The following is an 18,102-nucleotide window of genomic DNA, read 5'->3' as shown; positions in this document are numbered from 1 at the left end:
CGTTTTCTGCCTCGATTTCCTCATCTGTAAAATGGGGATAATAATAGCACCTACCTTCCTAGGTTGCTGTGAAGATCAAATGAGATATTTGTAAAGTAATTAGCACAGTGCCTGGCACACAGTAGCCAAACAATCAATGGGGTTTTTTTTTTTTGTTTTTTAAAAACCTACAAATAGGGGCAGCTAGGTGGCGCAGTGGATAGAGCACCGGCCCTGGAGTCAGGAGTACCTGAGTTCAAATCTGGCCTCAGACACTTAACACTTACTAGCTGTGTGACCCTGGGCAAGTCACTTAACCCCAATTGCCTCACTAAAAAACAAAAAACAAAAACAAACAAAAAAACCAAACCTACGAATATTGGATAGAAACTACGGGGAGACAGATGTTGACCCATTATAAGGAGAAACTACCTAATGTTTAGAACTGTCCAACAATGAAATGAACTTCCCCATGAGGCAGTAAGGTCCATGCTATCAGAACTGTCAATTCATGGACTGGGGGATTACTTAATGCAGAGAAGATTTGGAGGTTTCTCTTTTAACTCTGAGATTTGATGCAGAGTAAGCAAAGGGTCAGAAATAGTAGGAAATGAAGTTTAAATTCTGTTGCTGGCGGAGAAGAAGGGTCCATACCAATCCAGAACTGGCCTTGAATAATAGGCACCTCCAATATCACATTTAGCTTCTCTAGGCCTCAGTTTCCTCATCTGTAAAATAAGGGGAAGGATGGGACGGATGCTTTCTAAGACCTCTTCCAGCTCTGGCCCATGCAATATCCATCTTCTCTTGGACAGTGAACACAGACATTTGCAAGATGCTTAGGATTAGGAGTGGCCTGTGTCACAGAGCAAGAGAGGGATAAAATGATTTGGGACAAGAACTTGATCCTGACTTTTCTTCCAGGATTCTACCTGTTTAAGCACCATCACCCTTATGGATATCTTTCAGATGGTGAAGACAAAAGAAGGTAACCCCTTAAACAAATTGAGCTTACAAATACCCTCATTAACTTCCTTGCATAAACTGCACAAAACAAAACGTATTGGTCAGCTACAGTCCATTTTAGAAAGCTTCAATATCTCCCTAGAAAGCACAGTCATTTTCAGGAGTAAGCATTGGGATTTCAGTTCATCAGTGATTTTTAAGCAATTCAGCAAATCCTGATTAAGTTCCTATTCTATTAAAAAAATCTAAGCTCGTTATTCAACTCATGAATAACATCAATTACAAGAAAACACATAGAATGTTATATCTAGAACATAGCATGTTAGTGCCTTTAGGTCTTTCAACCAGTTCCTTTTTTATAGAGATGAGAGTATTATTACATAGTATTAGTATATTTTTGAGAAGTTTTTTCCTCCTTGGTTTTGGTCTTTGAGAGTAGAGATAGCAGAACTACATTCTTGGACAAAAGCCCACTTAACCTACTCTTGGGCCAGTTCAGATAGGCCACATCCCTAACAATACAAAGCTAAGGTCAATGCCCTGGTTATTTGATGCCTCCTACAGACAAACAGGATAGGAAGCCTTCTTATTTTCCTGAGAAATATGTCTGCACATAGTTAGAATCAGAAAATCTTGAAGTGACTGGTCAGAAAGACAGAAACACACACAGCCTGACAACTGAAGGAGAGATCCCAAACAATAAAAGAGAGGAATCTTTCATATTGCATGATCTAGTATGAGTGTCCAGACTATTTAAGCTGTGAAATTCATTTATTCAACCATTTGTTAAAAAGCTACAAGACAGGGACAGCGAGGTAGAGCAGTGGATAAAGCACTGGCCCTGGATTCAGGAGTACCTGAGTTCAAATCCAGCCTCAGACACTTGACACTTACTAGCTGTGTGACCCTGGGCAAGTCACTTAACCCTCATTGCCCTGACAAAAAAAGCTACAAGACAATATCCTGGGTTCAATTTTGGGGGAGCTACACAGATTTATCTTACCATCTAGCAGGGAGAATATGGTACATATGCAAATGCACAGTTTTGAAAATATAGTATAAACAAGAGGAACAAGTGTAAGCAAGGTGCAAAATGTCATTACATGTAATTTGTGCTCTGCAATAACCTTTCTCCACAAGGGTGAGACAGATCACCTGCAGCAAGGATATTTCTTTCTTTCTTTCTTTTAAAAAAAATAAACATTTTTATTTAAAGTATTGAGTTCCAATTTTTATCCCTCATTCTCTCCCTCCCTTCCTCTCTCTCTCAGGCAGTAAGCAATCAAATCGAGGTTATGTATGCGCAATTATGTAAAATATTAGTATATCGGTCATTTTGTATAAGAAAACCTGAATAAAAGAAAAAAATGAAAGAAAGTGAAAAAATAGCATGCTTCAGTCTGTTCAGTCAATATCAGTTCTTTGGAAGTGGATGGTATGCTTCATCATTAGTCCTTTGGAATTGCCTTCGATCATTGTTTGCTGAGAATAGTTAAATCATTCATAGTTTTTCATCAAAGAATATTGCTGTCACTGTGCACAAAGTTCTGGTTCTGCTCACTTCACTATATATCAGTTCATACAAGTCTTTCCAGACCTTTCTGAAATTGTCCTGTTTGTCATTTCTTATAGCACAATGATATCCCACTGCCATCATACATGACAGCTTGTTTAGTCATTCTCCAATGGATGGGTATTCATTTGATTTCCAATTCTTAGCCACCACAAAAAAGAGCTGCAAGAAATATTTTTGTACAAATAAGTCTTTTTTCTCTTTTTAGGGATGTCATTGGGATACAGACCTAGCAGTGGTATCCCTTGGTCAAAGGGTATACACAGTTTCATAGTCCTTTGGTTACACTTCCAAATTGCTCTCCCAAATGGTTGGATCCACTCACAACTCCACCAACAGTGGATTAGTGCCCCAGTTTTCCCACATCCCCTCTAACAAGCAAGAACATTTCTGATGCTGGTTCTTATAGTCTACTCACTCCCTCCAACAGGGGATGCTGATGATGAGAATGTGGTCATTCTGACATGAAACTGAATGGATCTCTTAGCAGTCCCTAAGTATAATCTGCTCATGCTGGTAATAGTAATAGTATAGTGAGCATAATTTTATTGAGTCTGTGTCCTGGAGCCTGGGGAGGTTCCATTTCTTTTACCTGATGTGGTGAGTGCTGTGACAGAGCTTCCTTTGGGTTGTTTTTCCTTGGGGTAGATATCTTGGGGAGTCTTCTAAGTATAGGAAAGATAGGCTTAAAATAAGAGTGTGTACTCAACCAAGAGAACTATTTGAAATGGATTGTTCTTAACCATAGGGTTGTCCTAGAAATGAAACACAACCAATGGCCAGTACAGCCTGATGACTGTTCTTTATACATCCCTGTTAGTTCAGGATATTTTCTGCAATGAAGCATCAATCTGATTTGTATTATCAACCCTAGCAATTCTCCTATACAAAGCACTTTTATAGGTGCCATTTGGTCTAATGGCAAGAAGACTATATTTGGAGTTGGAGGCTTTGGGTTTAGACCCCAGCCCTGCTACTTACTGTCTGTGTGACTTGGAGGAAATCTCCTCACCTTTCTGGGCCTTAATTACCTCATCTGTAAAATGAGGGAGTTGGAACAGTTCACTCCTAGGCTTCTTTGTCATTCTAAATCTTCTGCTCCTTGATCCCACTAAATCTTTTTTTTTTTAATTTTAGTGAGGCAATTGGGGTTAAGTGACTTGCCCAGGGTCACACAGCTAGTAAGTGTTAAGTGTCTGAGGCTGGATTTGAACTCAGGTACTCCTGACTCCAGGGCCCGTGCTCTATCCACTGTAGCTGCTAAAAATGTTACACAGATGGGGAAATCAGGGCTCATAGAGATCATAGGATTTAGAGCTGAAGGGGACTTTTGAGATTATCTGGTCCAACCCCCCACATTTAAGAGCATCCCACAGTATTCAGGTTTCAACTTAATTTCTATATCAAATTGCCCATTATCCTTAGTGGAATCTTAGTCCCTTTCTTCCCAGTCACTAACTTGGAGACAGAGGCTTCTCAATTCCTTTAGATTGCCTCCTTCCTCAATATCACACCAAGTTCACTTCATTTCTCCATCAAGATTCTCCATCTTGATTACATCATGATTATTACACGATTGATTACATCAGTTTCTATCTAGTTACAAGAATTTTTAGTTCATCTGGGTTACAGAACTTTTAGAGTGCCCAGACACCAAAGAACCTATAGGAAATTAAAGAAAATCAGAAAAAAATGTTTTCTTTCACAGACTCATCAAATGATAGACTTTTTTTTAAAGTGAGGCAATTGGGGTTAAGTGACTTGTCCAGGGTCACACAGCTAGTACGTGTTAAGTGTCTGAGGCCAGATTTGAACTCAGGTTACTCCTGACTCCAGGGCTGGTGCTCTATCCACTGTGCCACCTAAACTGCCTCTGCCTGGGAGGAATCTTAAACCACAAAACACTGAACATTAGAGCTAGTATAGTCTGACTGAGGTGGAAGACAAGTGAGTACAAAGAACCCAGAACTAGAACTCACAAGACCCAGATTCAAGGGCCAGCTGTCCACTGACCTTTGTATGAGCTTGGGAAAGATCATCTAAATCCTCTGAGCCCTCATTTCCTTCTCCATAAAATGGGGCCAACCCTACCCGCCAGATCTACCTCCTAGGGCAATTTAAAGAATTAAATGAAACTATACAGGTAAAGTGGCTGTTGTTCATAACCTATTAAGAAAGCACAGGTTGTAATTAACTAAGAGTGTCACCCTGGACAAATTGCTTAACCTTTGTCTGCTTCAGTTTTCTCATCTGTAACGTATTTTTAAAATGTAATGTAAAAGTAAAATAATAATAATTAGATTATAAACTCCTTGAGGTCAGGAACTATCTCTTGCCTCTTTTTGTATACCCAGCAATTAGCACAGTGCCTAGTATATAGTAGACACTTAATAAATATTTATTGATTGATAATAGCACCATCCTCCCAGAGGTTTTGAGAAAGTAATATGAAGATAGATATAGATAGATAGATAGATATCTCTCTCTATATATATGTGTGTGTGTGTGTATGTGTATATATATATGCATGCATGGGCATGGATGCATGTGTGCTGTGTGTATCCATGCCTATATATGCATACATATGAGCATATGCCTATGCATATATGTATATGCACATTAATATATGTGTATGTATCACACACAAGTGTATATATACCACAATACACATTTATTTATGCATGTGTATACACATACATATGTGTATGTGCTCTTTATACACGTGTGTATATATGTGATGTGCATGTCTGTGTGTGTGGTGTACACATATGTGTGAATATGTATGATATATACATGTTATTATTGTTGTAGTTATAATAGTAATCATTATTATTATTACAAACTCATGGAGAAAACATCCTTGAAAACAGCATTCTCAATCTCCTTTCAGGATTACCAAATGGCTTTGATTTCAATTGAGCAACTAGGTGGCACAGTGAATAGAGTCCTGGACCTGGAGTCAGAAAGACTTATCTTCCTGAGTTAAAAATCTGGCTTCAGATACACTTACTAGCCGTGTGACCATAGACAAGTCACTTAACCCAGTTTGCCTCAGTGTTCTCATCTGTAAAATGAGCTGGAGAAGGAAATGGCAAACCATTCCAGTGTCTTTGCCAAGAAAATCCCAAATGGGGCCATGAAGAATCAGACACTATTGAATGACAACAAATGATTTCAATATTGTATGAAGGAACAGATTATAGGTAAAATACCCTATCATCCCTCTCTGGTCACTCTCAAAGGCTGATTGATATAACTGGGTCTTAGAGCATTTAAATGTCAGACCTGGAGACCTTGGAGATCATCAAGTCTAATCTCCTTAATTCACAAATGGGACAGTGAGGAGAAATAGCTTACTCAAGGTCACACAGTTAGATTGTTGCAGAGTTGGATGATTACCTGAACTCCCCATTTTTTGTTTTTTTCTTCCTTTCTTCCTTTCTTTTTTTTTGCAGGGCAATGAGGGTTAAGTGACTTGCCCAGGGTCACACAGGGAGTAGGTGTCAAGTGTCTGAGGCTAGATTTGAACTCAGGTCCTTCTGAATCCAAGTCCAGTGCTCTATCCACTGCACCACCTAGGTGCCCCCAAACTCCCCATTTTTTAAAGCCAGAACAGAGTAATTTTTTTTAAATGCCAGCAGGAGCTAGGAAAAAATGCCTTCCTCATCCCCTGACCTGGTAACACCATCCCCATCGGGAAGTTTGGGAGAGGGCCCCCACTGGATTGGCTGCAGAGACTGCACTGTCTCTTAATGAACTTCTAATCAGCAGCAGCATCCTTCATATCCAAGTGTTTCTATCCTTCCTGCATTCTCTCTGATAAAAACCTGGTCCCTGGCAGAGTTAAGTCTTCAGAATCTGCATTTATCAGCTCAGATGTAAACTCCTCAATTTCCTTCTCTTCTCTCTGTCATTCTGGAGTGTCAGTCTTCTCCTCCATCTCCCTCTATTGTGTGCTGGATAGATTTTTCTTTTTTACAAAAGCTTTTAATGTGTAAATGCACTGATTATTAGCTCTTTGGGAAGTTTGGGAAGATTTTGTTATTTTTATTGTTGCTGCTGCTGCTGGTGTGTGTGTGTGTGTGTGTGTGTGTGTGTGTGTGTGTGTGTGTGTGTGTGTTGTCCTCCTGATTTCTGCATCTGTTTGTTATCATGGCACCTGGAAGATCTGCTGTAATTAAGAGTCTGTTGGCATTTCTCACATAAGCCCCTGACTGGTTTTAGGCTTATATAATTTGGCCATTAAAAAAAAAAAAAGCTGCAGGCCTGTTAGCCTGTCATGCAGAGTCTTAGCCTGTGAGGAAGGGCTCAGATGTATTTATTTGCACTGAATGGGATTTAAATCACCTTGACAAGTTTAGATCAAAATGAAGCACTTCATTCTATGGTAAATAAACCCCTGCCTACACGCTTGGGGCTCCCTTTTTTCTGCTGTGGTAAAGGCAAAGATTGTAATTGGCATTTGGGCCATTGATTCAAGCCATTCTCCAGGCCCTTGCTCTCCAATGAACCTTCCCACAAAAGGCCTTTAACAGAACAGTAACTAGGGTGCAGGAAACAGGTCTTTGTCCCCAGGATGCCAAAATTGTGAGGGCTCTGATAGTATTTGTTTTCCTTTAGCAAGTAGAAATGACAAAGTTTAGCATCTAGTTAGCAACAATAACTAGTTAAAATGGGAAGCTGCCTGGGTAGCTTGTTTCCTTCCTATACCCCAGGCAATCATTCCAACTAAGTACTATAGAGATGCTATTTATTACCATCATCACCACCACCACATTGCTATTGTCATCAGTATCATTACACATGTAATAAGGGATTATTATAGCCAGTATTGAATAGGTTTCTGGATAACTAAGTATATGTATGTATTTAACACTTATGTATATATGTATCTATATATGTATGTGTGTGTGTGTGATGAAGAAGAGGTAGGTAAGACTGCTTAAATATTGATGAAGATACTTATTAATTACATGTGAGGAAACTGAGGCCCTAAAAGATGAATCAATTTCCCTAAGTCACACAGGTAGTAAGTAATAGATCTATGATTCATAACTGGATCCTCTGACTATAAATTCACAATAAAATGGGGTTATTTTTATTATTAAAGAAGGATCATGTGAACCCTTGATGAAATTGAAATTCACAATTTTTGATTCAAAAGACCAGTGCATTTTCCATTAGGCTATATGAAGGTAGGCAGAATACCAATTTATACTTAAGTTTGATTTGATTTTAATTATGTTTTTATAGTTTAATTATGTTTTATAGTTACATGCTCTCTATGTATACATACATACAAATATATTTATATATACACACAATATGGATCTCTATATAATTTCTTCTTATTATTATGCTAAATACTTAAAACTGATGGATTAAGCCAGTTTTCCAATATTATACAATTTGTTAGTAGCAAAGCCTAGACCCAGACCCAGGTCATGGCTTTCAAGTTAAACAAGCTTTCCTGGACTCCGTGCTACCTCCCTACTGTTATGGAACCAAATTCACTGGGTAGGCAAGAGTAGAAGTTGATACACTGTTCTCAAGGATCCTATGTTATTTCATCTTGGAACTGAAAGGGACCTTATAACTTGTCTAGCCCCCAAATCCTTCATTTTACAGATAAGGAAACTGAGGCACAGAGAAGCAACGTAACTTGCTGCAGTCTTGGTAGCAGAGAGATGGTCCTGGGTTTTATACTTCTATAAGTAGCTAGAAATGAATTTGCATGTGAGCTGCATGAGGCAGTAAGTGTTTCTTTTCTGTATGTTTAATGTTTTCCAGGAACAAATGCATACATGAATTTCTGCCCATATTCATTTGTTCCCTTTCTTAATGGCTTGTCTGTGAAACTGCTGAGTCTCTCATACTTTAAGGAGTCCTCTATAGGAGGAGGTATTTGAATTAAGCATCAGTGGCATCAGGTTGCCTTTATTATCAAGCCTGTGAATGTATTCCCAAGGCCCTTTGCACAGAGAAATAGGGAAGTGGGGCTTGGCAGTCTCGGGTACACTCCCACCCCTAAAAGCCCATCCCTAGATGGGGGCCAGGAAGTGTAGGGGTGGTCAGCAACCTGTGAAGCTTTGACACTTAGGAAACTAAGCATGGAGCTTTCCTTCCTCTGTTGAGCACAGTAAGCTGTTAAGCCCTGGTAGTGGAGGGGATGTGGGAACAGGAGGCAGGGAGTGCATGGTAGGTTAGTTGCAAGAGAAAACTCCAAAATGTAATTGAGGGGAAGGTTTGGAGGGTAAAACGCCAGATGAGGATACTTGAAACAGCCTCTGTTCCAGCTGAAAAGGGGTGAAAAAGCCACTGGGAACCTCTGAGAGTGAGTTGATTACTGAACTCTCAGGCAGGGTACAGAAGTTATTAACAATTGAGTTGCTTCCAACTTGGCCAATATTTCCCTGGGTAAATGAGCTGACAGACAGAGATGATGGCATCTAAACAGGCCAGACCTTCCCTTAAGGATCTTATATTCTTTTTATGCTGTGGAAGAAAGTAGAAGGGGTGCAGCAGATTTCCCCTGAGACAGGATCATCTGTGAGAATGGACGGTGCCTGAAGAGCTGAGACCATCAAACCACCCCCGTTCGTAAAGGTGACCCGTGAATGATGGAGTGCCAAGCTCCAGCCCTCCAATAGCTCCGGGGGACCATGTAGAAGATTTGTAACTCTATCCAAAGGCCATGCAATCATAAATAGTCATAATAGATTTTAATTTGGAGATCCTGAGGCCTCTGGGCAACAAAAAAAGAAAATAACTAAAGCTGAGTTATAGTAAAGGATGGCATTGAGCCAAGAAAGCTGGCAAATTCCCCACATCCTGTAGCTTAATGTGCCCTGGCCATGGGACAGCTAACAAAGTAATTTCTGATGAGCCTGCAAGGGTGAAGTAGTCTGCTTTCCTGCCCCACCTCCTTCAGTGATCTTAGAATCAGGGAATTTCAGAGTTGTAAAGGACCTTAAGACATAGAATTTAGAACACAGGATCTTAGCAGTAGGGAAGTACAAAGAATGTTAGAGTTAGAATGAACCCTAGAATACTCACTATTAGAACAAAGGATATTGAAGTTTGGACCTTAAAACAAGGAATGTTGGAGTGATAGATGAGACTTAAAACAAGATATGTTATGAACTTAGAACACAAAATGTTAGAAAATATTTTATTAAAGCTTGTATTAAGAACAGCATTTACTCAGTTCCTTGCTGCATAAACTAGCTAGTATTTTGTTGTTGTTGTTTTTCCCAAAAGGGCAATTAAACCATCTTTGATATTTAATTGACCCATGGGACTAAGGATTGAACAATCAACTTAACTTTTTGGTCATCTAAGAACAAAACCCCTGCGGAAGATGATTTGAGGGGTTGGTTCTCAGGCTTAGCGCCTGCAGATGACCCAGTATACATACCACTGGGGCAAATGCAGAGGCAAGGATACTGTGCCTAACTGAATTAATGGGACATCCTTCCTATGCTTTTTTGTTTTTTGGGTTTTTTTTGGTGGGGCAATGAGGGTTAAGTGACTTGCCCAGGGTCATACAGCTAGTAAGTGTCAAGTATCTGAAGCCGGATTTGATCTCAGGTCCTCCTAAATCTAGGGTGGGTGCACTTTGTCTGCTGTGCCACTTAGCTTCCCCCATGCTTTTCTTAAGTAACCTTCTTTTATTAAGTATTGGATGGTCCACAAGTGTCATAGTTCATTTCAGTCCTGAGTCAGAACCACCAGACTGGCCTGAATTAGATTTGGCCTATATCAGAGCTAGAATGGACCCTAAAGCAAAGAACATTAGGGCAATAAGGGAACTTGAAATGTAGAACACAGAATGACAGAACTGGAAGGGATCTGACTTTAAGAACAGTGCCTTGCGCAAAGCAGGGGCTTCATAAAGGTTTATTGAATTCATTTCAATTCAGTCCAGTTGAAAATGGAATATTAGAGCTAAAAGGTACAGGAGAGAATAGAATGTTCAAGGTGGAAAAAAAGCAACTATAAAACAGAGTACCCAGCATGTCAGATTTGGAAGATTGCACCAAAATTTAAAACTGAAATATGTGCTAATCAGAGATAATCTGAGTTAATGACCCCATTTTCAAGATGAAGAAAGTGATTCCCAAGTGCTTTGGCCACAGATTCCCCAGACTAGTTCACATCTGAGCTATTCTGAATAGCTACCCAGTTCTGTTTTTGTAATAATTATAGTAAATAGGATTTCAGTGGAAGGGAGCCCATCAGCATGTCAACTCTGGTGAGTTTGCTTGTTTGTTTTAAAGAGACTGAGCTAGGCTATGTCCTCAGGGACCCAATGGGATATTTTCTTCTGGAGCTTTCGTTTGGCATTTTCCTTCCACTGGAGTAAATTCCCATTAGGCACTCTTCTTGGTTTCCTTGGCCAGGCCAGTCAGTCAGTCAGTCAGTTAACAAATATTATCACATTTTTTACTAAATGCTGGGAATACAGAAAGGCAAATCGCTTCTTTGTTCTAAAGGAGCTTACAGTCTAATGTGAGAAGACAATATGAAATAACTGCATACATGCAAGATATATACAGTATAAGTGGGTAATCTCAAAGCAAAGGGACTAGCATTGTGTGTTTGGGAGGGATAGGAGGACGACTAGGGAAGGCTTCCTGCAGAAGGTGGGATTTGAGCTGAGTCATGATGGATGCCACTGTAGCCAGGGGATATAGATGAGAAGACGAGGGATAGCCTGTAAAAATCTGGGAGAAGATATGCCATGTTTGAGGAATTCTAAATAGAATTATGAAATAATGGGAGTAGAGAGGAAGACTATGGAAAAGGTAGGAAGGGGTCAGGTTGTGAAGGGCTTTAAAAAACAAACAGAGGACTTTATATTTGATTCTGGAGACGAAGGGGAGTCACTGGAGTGTGTTGAGGTGGAGGCTGACCTGGTTTGACGTGGGCTTTAGGAAAAACAGTTCAGTAGCTCTGTGAAGGATGGAATGGCTTGATGAGAGACAAGCCAGGAAGAAACCCTGCACCCTTTTTGTGAGCCAGGCCACAGATTTAGGGCATCTTCTGGTACCCTAACGACATTCATACTGAATGAGTTTTTATGCAGTGCATAAGGACCAAAGGAAATAAGCTTATCTTGTGGATAAGCTTTGAGAACTTGATTTAGAATTTAAAGACTTGGGGCAGCTAGGTGGCGCAGTGGATAGAGCACCGGCCCTAGAGTCAGGAGTTCCTGAGTTCAAATCCGGCCTCAGACACTTAAGATGTACTAGCTGTGTGACCCTGGGCAAGTCACTTAACCCCAATTGCCTCACTTAAAAAAAAAAAAAGAATTAAAAGACTTGAGCTCAAATATTGGCTCTATAACTACTGATTTGAACATAGTCAAGACGTATCCCCTCTCTCCCCCTTAGTTTCCTCATTCAGAAAACTAGAAAGACGATAATCTATGAAGTCCTTTCTTCCTCAAGTTCCTATTACCCTCTGATCTCAATTACTTGAATGAGCAATTGTCCAGGAAACTTTACAGAGGAGCTCTATTACTAACCCTTTTACACTTCCCTCCAACACCCCGACTTCCTTCCTGGAAGCATCGCCATTTGCTGTGAAACTGATTCTCTTAAACTTCTCAAAGGGGAAGCTTTTAGGCAAAATATGTCAAATGTTCTTCTCCTGCTGGTACCTTTAAGGAGTTTGGTGTGAAATACAATTCATTTTCCGTTGTAGGACACTGGCCTGTTCCCTTCATCCAGACCTGAGCAGGGTTTCTTGGGTTACAGAATCAGTGAGAAGCAGCCATTTGAGATAAGCTGAATGGGTGAAACTATGGATATCACCAATCATGCTCTTTATAGCTCTTAGCATAATACCTGGCGCATAGTAGATGCTTAATATATTCTTGCTCCATTTCATTTTCCTCTCACACGCATAAGATATCTGAGTTATTGGGGTCAATTGAGGTGGGGATTTTGATGTCATTGTAGAGGGAAGAATTCTAGACATGGTATTAGTGGACTTGAGTTCAAATCATGCCTGTGCTTCTTACTGGACTTGATTATCTCTAAGATGTCTTCTAGCTTTGGCGATCTCTCAGACCATGAATGGCTTTAATTCCTGTGATCCAAATGGTAAAAATCTTTTCGAAAGCAACAGCCTGTGGAAGCAAAGCTGTCAGGGAGCATTGGCATCAAAATCAGGAGACCTGGGTCCCATTTCTAGTGAGAGACAGCAAGGAATACTGCATAGAGAGAAGGTGGCTATGTGACTTTAAGCATATGACTTCTCTTCTCTTAGACTTAGGAAAAGTCATATCCCTTCCATTTCTAGAAGATTGTTTGGATCCTTTCTAGGTCTAGTAACTTAGGATGCTTGTGAAGAAGAATGGCTATAACTGAATAAGGCCTTTGAGGAAAGGGTGTTAAAAATCCCCAGAAGATTCTGTTAATAACTCAAATTGAGGCAGTGATAAGGGAGGAATTTCCCAATTTCTCTGATTCTTTTGATGCATGAGCATTTGCCTTGAGACCAAAGTCCCATAGACAACTCTGTCATCTTACAGTGTGGATTAGTCAATTACAATGTTACTTTGAATTTTTATAATTATGGAATGGAGGGCAGAAAGGGACTTTAGAAATAACCTATTTAGTTCAAGCCCCATCTTTTACAGCTGAAGAAATTGAGGCCTGAAGAGGCCATAATGTCCCCAAGGTCATAGAGCTAAATGATTGGCAGAGCTGAGATTCAGGTATTCTTGAATCCAAATCAAATGTTTTGCCAATTACCTCACCAGCTTACTTCTGATGGTCCCATCCTAGTTCTGTCTTCTTCAGGAACCACAGTAGGGCTTTAAATTAATAGGACTGATTGGGGATTTGACTCATGGAAATCACTCTTTGTTTTGTCAGAAAGTACAGATATTTGGAACCTAAAAGAAATTGAACTATTACCACTATAATGTCTTAAAGAGAAATATGTGTGATATATACATTTTATATGTATAATGTATACAAAGAGCTTTGCCAAATTAATACTTTCATACACATTGGAGGAAGAGAAAAGAAGAGAAAAGAAGGAACAAGAAGAGGAGGAGACATGAAGGGAGAGAGGGGAGAGAGGAGGAATGAAGGACATTTAGAACATTATGCTTTTCAAAAACACATTGCTTATATTAATGCAAATGATCCTGACAACAACTCTGGGTATGGCAAATATAGCCACTTTACAGATGAGGAAACAAGCTTAGAAAAGTTAAGCATCTTACCCAACTTTTGAAGGAAGCCAGAATTAAGAGGTCAACTCAAGAAATATTAATTGACCCAAGTTCAATGGAATATCATATCCTTGTGGGCAGTTTGCTTTACTCAGTGACTTGATCACACCATAGGCTTTAGAGTCAGGTAACACATAAACAGATAGTGCTCTAAATATATAACTTCATTTGATCCTTCCAATAATGGAGCACTGGGTCCAAAGTCAAGAAAGCCTGAGTTCAAATCTGGCCTTAGATACTTACTAGCTGTATGACCGTGGGCAAGTAACTTAACCCTGTTTGCCTCAGCTTCCTCTTCTGTAAAATCAGTATCTTTGCCAAGAAAACCACCAAAAGGGTCACAAAGAATCAGACATGACTGAAACAACTTAACAACAACAACAACAATAGCAACAACACTAACAACAACACTGAACCATCCATAGCTGAGTGGTGTGAGAGAGGCAGTCTAGAATAATAGAGATTATGGAGTTATAATCAATCATTCAATAAGGAATTATTAAGTGCCTGCTATGTACTGGCCATTGTCATAGGCACCAGAGGCAAAAAAGAAAATATTAAATAGTCCCCTACTTTAAGGAGTTTCCAGTCACCAGATGTATATTGCATTTGTTGACACTTCAACAACCATTTATTAAGTTCCTACTCTGGAAGGTGGGATAGCTATACCAAATCTGAAGCTTTACTATAAAGTGGCAGTCATCAAAACTATTTGATACTGGCTAGGAAATAGAGTGGAGGATCAATGGAATAGGCTAGGCACAGGAGACACAGTAGTAAATGTACTGTTTGATAAACCCAAAGACTCCAGCTTCTGGGATAGGAACTCAGTATTTGACAAAAACTGCTGGGAAAACTGGAAGAGAGTATGGCAGAAATTAGGCATAGATCAATATCTTACACCTTATATTAAAATAAGGTCAAAATGGGTACGTGATTTAGACATAAAAGTGATACCATAGGTAAATTAGGAAAGAAAGGAATAGTTTACCTTTCAGATCTTTGGAAAGAAGAATAGTTTATGACAAAACAAGAGATAGAGAATATTATGAAATGCAAAATGGATGATTTTGATTACATTAAATTAAAAACTTTTTGTACAAACAGAAGTAATGCATCCAAAATTAGTAGGGAGGCAAAAAGCTGGGAAACAATTTTTATAGCCAGTACCTCTTATAAAGGCCTCATTTCTAAAATATATCCAGAAATAAATCAAATTTATAAGAATCCAAGTCATTCCCCAATTGAGAAATGGTCGAAGGATATGAACAGGCAGTTTTCTGATGAAGAAATCAAAGCTATCTATTGCCATATGAAAAAAAAAATGCTCAAAATCACTATATGATTAGAGAAGTTCAAATTAAAACAACTCTCAGGTACCACCTGACACCTATCAGATTGGCTAATATGACAAAAAAGGAAAATAATAAACGTTGGAGAAGATGTGGGAAAATTGGAACACTAATGCATTGTTGGTGGAGCTGTGAACTGATCCAACCATTCTGGAGAGCAATTTGGAATTATGCCCAAAGTGTTATAAAGCTTTGCATATCCTTTGACCCAGCAATACTACTATTGGGTCTATTTCCCAAAGAGATCATAAAAAAGGGAAAAGGACCCACATGTACAAAAATATTTATAGCTGCTCTTTTTGTGGTGGCAAGGAATTGGAAATTGAGGGGCTGCCCATCAATTGGGGAATGGCTAAACAAGTGGTATATGAATGTAATGGAATTCTATTGTGTTGTAAGAAATGATGAGCAGGTGGATTTCAGAGAAACCTGGAAAGACTTGTGATGATGAGTGAGATGAGCAGAACCAGGAGAACATTGTACACAGTATCATCAACATTATGTGTTGATCAACTGTGATAGACTTGATTCTTCTCAGCAATACAATGGCATAAGATAGTTCCAAAGGATTCATGATGGAAAATGCTCTCTAAATCTAGAAAAAAAAGAACTGTTCAATCTGGTTACAGATTGAACCATACTATTTCTTTTGTTTTTGGTGCTGTTGTTTTTCTTTCTTGAGGTTTTTCCTTTTTGCTAATTTGACTAATGCAGAAATATGTTTAATGTTATTATACATATATAACCTATATCAGATTGCTTGCTGTCTTGGGAAGAGGGGAGGGAGGGAAAAAATTTGAAACTAGAAATCTTATAAAAACAAATGTTAAAAACTATCTCTACATGTAACTGGAAAATAATAAAATATTTTTATATTTTTTTGGAAAAAGTTCCTACTCTGCTGGACTCTGAGTGTACAAGAACAAAAATTTTAAGTCCCTAAGTTCAAGAAATTTTCATTTTACTAGAAGAAAACAACAGATAAGACATCCTGGTGCACTGACAAGCACAAGGGAAGTGAAGATAGAATCAAAGAGTCTTAGCTTCTGATTGGCTGGAAGAGAGGGGCGGGGAGGGATATGGAAGAGCTATGTGTCAAGGACTACTTTTTTTTTTTTTTTTGGTGAGGCAATTGGGGTTAAGTGACTTGCCCAGGGTCACACAGCTAAGTAAGGGTTAAGTGTCTGAATCTGGATTTCAACTCAGGTCCTCCTGACTCCAAGGCCAGTACTCTATCCACTGTGCCACCTAGCTGCCCCAAGGACTACTCTTAGGCTACAAACCTGGGTGACTGGAGGGATGGTGGTGCCCTTGACAGAAAAAGGGAATTTAGTAAGAATTCTCTCACACTGGAAGTTTTCAATAAAAGGGTAGGTGTCCATTTTGAGAGCATGTTGAAAGGGAGATTTCTGATGTAAGGATTGGAATAGATGAGATCCCTTCCAACTCTGAACCAATATTTGTGAAAACATTATTGGAAGAATTAAATGAAGCTATATATGTAGAGCACTATCTGTATATGTGTAGTATTATTATTACTATTTATATGTAAATGATTCCCCTAAAATTTTAAAACAAGGTTATTCCTTCCATCTCCCTTTGATGTTTCTTTGGAAATACCACAGATATGAAAGGCATTTTTTTCACTAACATTAATACTAGGGGAATGAAATGAAGTTCAAAATGCTGGCATTGGGAACTTTTCAAAAGCCACAATCAATTTCAATTAATCCTATAGCAGAAAGGTTGAAAAAATCAGCAGTAATTTTAATTGATTGTTCTACATTATTCCTTTGTTTTGAAAATGAGTGAGACAGATATAGCTTGAACATATCTTGATCTGTATCCGCACACTTCAGAGCAAAGAAAACTACCAGACCACAGAACCTGGGTATAAATTGTAGTTCTGCTCCTTAGTATCTGTGTGACCTTGGGAAAGTCATTTCATGTCTAGCCCCAAGTTTCCTCATCTATAATGTGAGGGGAAAGAATAAAGGACCACCTAGGTCCCATTTAGCTCTAAATCTATGTTCCTGCTAGTGAATTTACTAGTGGTATGAGTATGGACAAGGCACTTAGCTTCTCTGAGCCTCAGTTTCTTTTTTCTGTCAAATGGGGCTATTGATACATGTCCTTCACAAACTTTAAAACATATATAAATGCAAATGGTTGTTGCCAACATTTTCATTCCACCTAATGTAGCCATACTGATATGGGCACTCCAAAGACGCTTTGGGTAATAGGATTCCCCTGGGGCTCTGGATCTCAACTTCCCATGCTTGCCAGCTACGCAGCTACCACAAGGAAAAGAACTCCCCTGGTACCTTTGGTGGGAGGGGCTTATCTAATCACCACAATCACTACCAGAAGAGTCCCTTATTTACCAGCTGTTGTTCCTTGGGTGGTAATTGGGCATCAGGGAACAAGTGATCACAGCTATATGACTATGGAGGGCCCAACACACACACACACACACACACACACACATACACACACACACACATATATCCATCCATCCATCCTTCCGTCTCATCTAGCTTTGACAGTTATGTCTGCCAACCATGGATATGTAGTAGGCAGAGGCAGCTACCTCTTCCTCTGTTAAAGTTTTCTTGCCTCCTAGGTCTTCCCAGCAGATGGGCTATAGCCATTACATAATGGGATCAACATGAGCATTCCTGAATTAGTATAGGATGGGGAAGATGTGAAAAGAACCTGGGGGTTTGTAATGAAAAGCAAGTTCAAGATAAGTTAACTATGTGACTTGGAAGCCAGAATAGCTAATATAAACCTAAACTTTATTAATAGAAGTTGAAGGAATCTCTACCTCGTTTAGGCCAACCAGTTGATCAATCCATCAAACAAGCAAACAATCAATAGTCATTTATTAAACATCTATTATGTGCCAGGCATCTAAGGATGTAAATATAACAGTGAGACATTTCCTGTTCTTATGGTGGCTACTTTAAGCTGGTGGCTAC

At 39.2% G+C, this 18,102-nt stretch overlaps 1 protein-coding gene across 1 annotated transcript in view; it reads left to right on the top strand.

Moving 5' to 3' along the window:
- HS3ST4 (heparan sulfate-glucosamine 3-sulfotransferase 4) overlaps positions 1–18,102 on the top strand; it is a 476,811-nt gene that overhangs the window by 409,326 nt on the left and 49,383 nt on the right. The gene's annotated exons all lie outside the window — the stretch shown is intronic.

Source organism: Dromiciops gliroides, chromosome 1, assembly GCF_019393635.1.
Source record: "Dromiciops gliroides isolate mDroGli1 chromosome 1, mDroGli1.pri, whole genome shotgun sequence".
Taxonomy (NCBI): domain Eukaryota; kingdom Metazoa; phylum Chordata; class Mammalia; order Microbiotheria; family Microbiotheriidae; genus Dromiciops; species Dromiciops gliroides.
Note: the sequence above shows the minus strand (reverse complement) of the source record. Positions and strands in the feature narration are given on the sequence as shown.